Genomic DNA, 7,957 nt, shown 5'->3' with positions numbered 1-7,957 from the left:
AAAAAAAAAAAAAAAAAAAGAAAAAGAAAAAGAAACTTGTCATCCCAAATAAACTGAAGAGGTAGGATCTTGAAGACTGAAAACCCAAAATCCAGCTACACCTGGTAGATACCTCTGAGAAGTAGTCATTTCCTAAGGGTTCTAAATACTGGCAATAAAGCTTCTCACCTTAAGTACTTTACAAACATCAACCCAGGAATTAAACTTTAAAAAATAGAAAATGAGAAGACACTTAAACAAGATGCAACACCCTCCCCCACTAACTTTCAGCTCACCAAAGGCAAACCCAGGGGGTAATAAGGTGGAACAATCTGAAAGCCACCCACCTGGACTCTATAAAATGACAATGGCAGAATAACAAAGCAGATGAACGAGGCTCTAGAAAAAAATCAAAGCAGGAATAATTTCTCAGATAACTACAGAGATGGTGATCAGAATGAAAGACCATGCTTAGTGACTCTAGAGCAGATAACAGATTGAAAGAGATACCCAGGAGACTAAAAACTTCATTAAAAGTAGAGGTGAGGGGGGCACTGGGTACCGGACTTGGGGGCAAATGACTGGGACAGTTTGCCCATATATGGCAGCAAGGGCCTGGGACATCTGGGAGACTGCCAGCCAGTGATTTCCATGGATTCCAAGAGCAGGGAGGACTGGATGGAGGAAATGCAAGGCAGACAGGGCTGGGTCCCTGATGCTGGGAAAACTGACTTCCCAGTCCTGCTGGGAAAAGGACTTCTGAAAGGAAAATATGTTTTGAAGACTGTGGTGCAAGGCCATTTTTGCGGAATATAAGCAAGGTCTCCAGAACCAAAAAGGGAACACACAGCTATTCTTAAAATTCAAGGTGTTTATGCCTGAGATGGAACTGAATTCTACTTGGGCAAGAGATGTGTTTATGTTTACAAAGTGAAAAATAACACAGAGGCTCCAGGTGGCAAACAAAACAAAACCAGAGCGATCTGGGGAAAAATAACTCAGGTCCATGGAAACAGCAGCATGGTTCATGCCAAGTTCCAAAGCAACCTTCCTGTTAAGGCAGTTGGACACTGAATGCATGTGATACTGTACCCCTCAAGGTTTAAACTAATGAAAAATGAAAGTGGATTTGTCCTTTTGTAAAAAAACAAAAAACTGCATTGAAAGCATACACAGCAGAATGAGCCAATGTGAGGACAGAATGTCAGATCAGAAGACAGGATTGTGTTAGTAATCATGAAAAGAGAGCTTTCTTAAAAGTATCAAAGAACTAGAAGAAATCAATCTGTCAGCTGCTAGATGATGCTAAGAATAATATCATAAGATCAATCAGAGTCGATAAAAAGCAGGAGATAGTGCAAATGACATTAAAAAAAAAACCTGTTAAAAGAAGCAATGGCAGAAAACTTCCCAACCAGGGAAAAGAATTTGACCTACGGATAAGTGAGGCATATAGAATTCCAATTAGCCATGATTAAAAAAATCTCCCCCAAGGTGTGTGTGTGTATATAATAATATCATAAGATCAATCAGAGTCGATAAAAAGCAGGAGATAGTGCAAATGACATTAAAAAAAAAACCTGTTAAAAGAAGCAATGGCAGAAAACTTCCCAACCAGGGAAAAGAATTTGACCTACGGATAAGTGAGGCATATAGAATTCCAATTAGCCATGATTAAAAAAATCTCCCCCAAGGTGTGTGTGTGTATATATATAGTGACACTGTGTATGTCTTGTCATTTAGGCAGCAACTTACCTAATGGGGAAGGATTTGAGGTTCCCAGGAAGGTCAAGAGCAAGTCTGGGTACCCACTCTGCCCACACCTTTTGGGCAGGTCACAGCTATCACTTGGTGTTTCACTGAACACCACACTATCCACGTATCCATGTATTTTCTCTACAGTCACCTCTCCCTGACACAGCAGGGCTGGTGGTCAGGACAAGATAGCATGTTCACCTACCCTGATGGGTCAGGCCCTTAAAAAGTTTGCTAACTCCTATCCTGTGGTATTTAATGCTGTATTGGAGGCACTAACAGGCAGACAGGCTTGCACAAGAGAGACTGGAGGGAGGCACAAGGCATGGACAAAAGCAAAAGAACCTTTCATTACAGAGATTATGATAGTATATCTAGGAAACGGGATGAAATAACTGAAGGAATTCAGTAAGACATGGGAAGCCTGCATCAATAACCCTTATACACTAGAAAATGACCAAATCAGAGTACACGATAACAGATAAAACCCATTTATACAAACATTAAAGAAGTTGAACTACTTAAACTGACAAAAAAGCATGCAAAACCTGTGGGAAAAAAACTTTAAAACATCTCAGGAGACAGAATTCCATTTGAAAAAATTGAAAGGCATCCCTTGACCTGAGTAAACTTGGGGACTTACCACAATCCTGGTAAACGCACCACCAAACTTGAAGGAGCTGGCAGGTTTGTACTAAGCATAAGCATGCAGTGATTGCTACAGAGAGTAGAGAACATAAAAACTAAGAGTGGATTGAATCACTCCATAGCAAAAGGACTGCAAAGCCTCTGTAATTGCAGGAGGGTGGTCTTAGGCTGAGCAGACAACAGAGTCAGTGGTAGGGCGAGGAGGTGATACAGATCCCAGCAGGAGAGGAAGTTTGAAACATGGTCAAAGTGCCATTGTGCATCAAGGGACAAAGTGGGGCTCAAAAAATGGGGCTGTGTGAAGAGATTTTGTTATTGTTGCCCTGTGTGAGTTTGCTAGTCAGAGCTGAATAATCTTCCAGATCACAATTGTGATATAGGGGGAATAGATGTAACCCCAAGCCTGCTACATATCCAAACTTGAGTTCATGTGCTCTAAAATCGAAGAATGAATTCTATGAACAATGGAGGTTAACAGTATAAAGAATTTATTGAGAGAAAGGTAGCTTCTGTCAAAGAGAGATAGAAGGGGGACCGGAAAGAGGGTTGTTGGGGACTCTGTTTCCCTGGGGGTTTTTACAGAATAAAGCCACTGGGTGAGTTGGGTTAAAGGTGAGACAAAACTGTAGTTAACTAGTAAGATTATAAGTACACTTGCCTAGGTAGTATTGATCCAATGGGAAATCATGAGGTGGGACAAAACTATGATCAACTAATAAGATTATAACAAGTATAGTTGTTAGATTTCCCTTGCCTTAAAATGGCTGATACATAAAATAGCAGTCTCCTCCTTCCCTTAATGCTCTGTGCCTTAAGATGGCTGCCATATGGAATAGCAGCCTCTTTCCCATAATGCCTTGTTAAAACATGGCTTCTCCCACCAAAGGACAGTGTTCTTCTTCCCAACATGTCTTTCTTCTCCCCAAGAACGGTAACCTGATATTTGCTACCTTCTAGCAACCAGTGGTGTCATAAGCCCCTCCTAGTGATGCCACAAGCTCCTCCAATCCCTTAATACTACTTCACTCAACTCCACCCCATCTCAGGCTAACCTCACCCTACTCCTATAAAAGAAGCTCTCTGTTCTGTCATTTTGCTTTTCTCTCCTTTCTTCTTTTCTGGAAAGCCTCTGTAGTCACTTAGGTAATATTGATTAAATGGGGATCCAATGGGGAAACAAGTCATGGGCAAGCGTACAAGGGACAAACAAGGATTTTTGGATTTTTGGTAAGAGAAAGGTCAGGGATTTTTCCTGGAAGGGAAGAGTCCCCCACCCAGGTGATTGATACCTCTCTAGAATATTAATAATTGCTGTTCATCCTTAGGGGAAGTACATGGGTTTAGTAGTTTCTCTTCATAATACTAACCAGTGAATTGCCTCGATTATTTCTCTACGCTGAGAATCCAGCTTTGTTTAATTGCCTTATAATAATCTCTGACTAATTTAGCTAACTGCAGTGCTAGGACCTATGTTTTGGGTTGTTTGAGCAACCACTGCTGGGGTGAGGAAGTGGGGGAGCCCCTGGCCACCAGCACAGCAAATACAGGTGCTCTCTCTACCTTGTGAGAACAGGCTGGCTCCCCAGATGGCCTGACATCTGCATGATGATCATATCTAGAGAGAGTCCATCATAGTCGTCGACCCCCAGCCATCAACATGCTTTAGCAAGGAGGCTCCACACCACACTGGCACCCAGTGGCAGGAAGAGACCAATGTGACGTGTGTCTGCACACTGGCTCCACATTGATCCTATCCAAGAAGGCTCTGCTGGTGTGAAATTACAGCTCAGTCTCCATGAGGCTGTGTTTTCAGGTTTTTTTGGAGGAAAGAAGAGGAACATTTGGGATTTGTTTGTTGATACTGAACAAGGCTGATCGAGAACCCACTGCACCCAGTAGAGGAAGCCTCCTGGAAGGCATCAGACCCTGACCAGCCTGCAGACAGTATGTTGGGAAAAGTCTCTTGTTGCTTCCTGCCCACTGTGGAGGTATTTTATCCAACCTCCCTGGTGAGAGCAGTTTTCCTTGAGGGTTCTTCTAAAGTGCCTTTCGCTTAGCACTTTAAACAAGGTTGGGTTCCTGAGCCTGGGTTTCTCTTGCTCATTGCACTACCCCAATCAAGATAGCATTTAAAAAGTGAGTTTGTTTTTTAACTTTTCAGAATTTTTAAAGTTGTGAAAAAATACATAAAACAAGTAGGGCATAGTGGTGCACACCTATGATTCTAGCACTCTGGAGAGTGAGGCAGGAGGATCCTCACAAGTTCAAGGCCACTGTGAGCCACACAGTGAGTTCAAGGCCAGCCTGAACTAAACAGTGAGACCTCTTCTTTAAAAAAAGAAAAGGCTGGGGATTTACCTCCATAGAACCACCCCTGCCTCACAAGCACAAGGTCCTCAGTCCGATTCCCAGTACCAAAAAAAAAAAAAAAAAAAAGTACATAAAACATACAACTCACTAGTAGTAACCATTTTTAAGTGCACAGTCTCATGGCACCAGCACATTCACAGAGCTGTGCCAGCGTCACTGCCATTGTATCCAGAACACCTTGCCTCCCCACATAAGCACTCTGCCCTAGCTGGACAAAGGGCCCATCCCAGCCCTGCTGCCTGCATTCAACCTGCGCTGGTGCTTCCGACTCCTCCAAGCCCTGAGTGAGGGTGGTCACGCGGTGGGTGTCCTGTTTCCCCGTCCTTTCTTCTGGCCTGTCTCCAAGGTGTATGGTGACTGTCAATTCCATTCCTCTGTCACCCCCACCAGCCCCCAGCAATCGCCCTCTGCTCTCTAACTTTCTTTGTTCCACTGTTCAAATTCCACAGTGAGATCATGCAGTTCTTTTCCTTCCTCTTTCTGGCTTATTTACTTAGCATAATGTTCTCTAGTTCTACCTGTGTTGCTGCAAATTTCACTCTTCTATGACTAGTACACCATTGTATACATGTTCCACTTTTAAATAATAAATTCATCAAGCTGGGCATAGTGGCACATGCTGTAATCCCAACACTCTGAGAGGCCGAGGCAGGAGCATCACCAGTTCAATTTAGCAACATCCTGCCTCAAAATAAAAGATTTTAAAAGAGTTGGGGCTATAGTTCAGTGTGAAGGCTCTAGGTTTAATCCTCAGTACCACTAAAACAAACAAACTAAATCCTTTCATCAGTTGATGGACACTTACGTTGTTTCTATTTCTTGCCCTCTGTGAATGATGCCACAATAAACATGGGAGTTCAGTGTCCCCCTGATACACCGATTTCATTTCCGCTTGCTCTACACCTCAGAGAGGATTGCTGGCTCATACCTATTTTTAATTTTTCTGAGGAACCTCCATACTGTTTCCACAGTGGCCATACCAATTTACCTTCCACCCACAGTGCACTAAGGCCACCTTTCTCCCCATCCTCATAGCACCTGCTATCTTTGGTCTTTCTGATAACAGTCTCCTCAACTAGGGTGAGCTGACACCACGCTGAAGTTCTGACCCTGACGATCAGTGATGTGGAGTAGTGTTCAGGCATCTGTGGCCACGTGCATGTCTTCTGAGAAATGTCTGTTCAGGCTCTATGAATACTTGTTTTTTTGCTGCTGAGTTAAGTCTCTTACTTATTTTAGATACCAGTCACTCATCAAGCATATGGCTGCAGGCTGTTTCCTTCGCGTGTAGAAGTTTCGGTTTGATGTGATCCCATTTTTCTATTTTGCTCTTCGTTCATCTGTGGTAGACACTTGGGGGCTCCCTCACTCTGCTTGGGGATGAGAAGGGGGTGTGATCCAGCGCTGCTTCAGGAGGGAGCACCTGAGGAAAGGGGGATGGGCACTCTGAATGCCGCTCTTCCCTGTAACCCAGGGACAGAAGTCAGAAGTTTATGATGGAGTTTGGATGTTATCTCACACCCTCGGAGCTGGTAAGCTTCTAAAAAATAAAGATGACACAGTGGTACCCTGTACCTGCCTTCCACAGCCATGCTCACACCTTCCTCAAGGGCTCCACCTGCACTGGAACCTGAAGTCCTGGTCCTATCTGACTTCAGTCCTAGGGGGAACATACAGGAGTCTGGCAGCTCCTGCATCCCGGACCCACACTCAGCAGGACATGGGCACAGCAGGGTGGTGAGGCCTAGGCACGCACCAACGGTGGCTCAGGGTTCTCGGGCCATGGCCAGGAGAGCTGGCTGATGCCACCCACTCCTATAGGTGTTGGGATCATGGCCAGGCAGCCCACAAAGCTCAGCCTGGCACCCAGCCCCCAGGGCTCAGAGATGGGATACTGTCTCCATGGAGGCCTACGCCTTGGTCAGGAGCTGGTTCTGTGCTCCAGAATGGGGAGATCCAGACCCCAGGGCCTTGCAGGCTGGCACTGCTGGTAGGCACAGGCAGACAGGATAATGGTGAAGTGCACAAAAGGCATCCAGTAAACAAGACATCACTGCTGCACCAGCATTTGCCCCAGTCATCCCAGCAGTGGTTATTTGAGAACCCAGTCATGCAGTGGGGTGGTGGTACAGGTAAAGTAAGACAGGAGGGAAGGCTGCTGTGTGGAACAATGGATGATGGGAGGACACCACACCTTGCTTCTCTCCCCAGGGCCCTTAGCTGAGCTCTCTGCACTGCAGAGCAATGTCACCAACCCCAGGCCGTGCCCACCAGCCCACATGGCCTTCCCTCAGCGGCTGCCACATATACTGAGGATGTCCTGCTAATAATAGTTCAAAGACCAAAGAAATTTCAAGGGTTGAGTGTATAAATGTCTTCTTAAAAAAGATTTTATGAGATTAGTCACAAGCAAAAACAATCTTAATTTTAACTCACCAGGCAGAATTTTTTTTAAAGACCATAAAGTGCTGTTTGTGGAATCATATGGATTCAATATCAGATTGACTTTCTAGTCCAGAATTGTCACGCCAAATACTTTTACACATGTGGGACCATCTTTCAAATATGCATCGTGAACATTTGTTTGTTTTCTCTCTCTCTTTTTAATCCTACAATTTTCTTTTAACATGGTACATGGAAAATGAGATCACTTTTCCAAATGGAAACAAGGATTTGGCTGTAAGGTTAGGCTTTAGTTTTTTTAAAGGAGAAAAACATTATATCTACATTCCATTACTGAAAGGCACGGCACTCTGCACCTGCCGCTTAGTGGTGCTCAGTGGTTCCAGAGGCCAGCGTCCTCTCAGATCTGCTGCTTAGGATGGGGATCTGCAGAGGTGAGGGTCTCCAAGGGTGGGGATCTCAGGGACAGGGGACCTCAGGGCAGAACCCTCTCTGCCCAGCCCTCTGCAGCAAGGAAGGCAAGTACTTTGCAAAGCTGGACTTCCTTTGGCAAACTCTGAATATCCTGATTTCTTCCAGTCCCATGGCAGAAAAATAGCCAGCAAGTACTTCAAAGATTATTTTTGTCAAGGTCACAGTGGAGGGAAAAAAAGAGGGAAAAAGGAACAATTCTCAACAGCCCTCTCTCAGTCCCCCTTGGCACAGGGAAGTGGGGAGTGAGTGGCTCCCCTGAGAGCGGTTGCCCTGGCAACCGTGCAGCAACAGGCTGGCTGTCACGCGAGCAGGCGGCACCGGGCAGGCG

At 44.9% G+C, this 7,957-nt stretch overlaps 1 protein-coding gene and 1 pseudogene across 2 annotated transcripts in view; one reads left to right on the top strand and one right to left on the bottom strand.

The window, feature by feature from the left end:
- Ahrr (aryl-hydrocarbon receptor repressor) overlaps positions 1-7,957 on the bottom strand; it is a 92,003-nt gene that overhangs the window by 26,346 nt on the left and 57,700 nt on the right. Inside the window, exon 1 of one of the 2 annotated variants that reach the window (XM_010603832.2) lies at positions 5,791-5,809. The exons of the other annotated variant lie outside the window; for it this stretch is intronic. The gene's annotated coding sequence lies outside the window, so the exon portion shown is untranslated. Of the gene's footprint in view, positions 1-5,790; positions 5,810-7,957 lie in introns of those variants that run through there. 2 annotated transcript variants of the gene reach the window in all.
- Positions 752-1,122, top strand: LOC104848633 (annotated as a pseudogene).

This window comes from Fukomys damarensis, unplaced genomic scaffold, assembly GCF_012274545.1.
Source record: "Fukomys damarensis isolate Sample0158 unplaced genomic scaffold, DMR_v1.0_HiC HiC_scaffold_1, whole genome shotgun sequence".
Classification (NCBI taxonomy): domain Eukaryota; kingdom Metazoa; phylum Chordata; class Mammalia; order Rodentia; family Bathyergidae; genus Fukomys; species Fukomys damarensis.
Note: the sequence above shows the minus strand (reverse complement) of the source record. Positions and strands in the feature narration are given on the sequence as shown.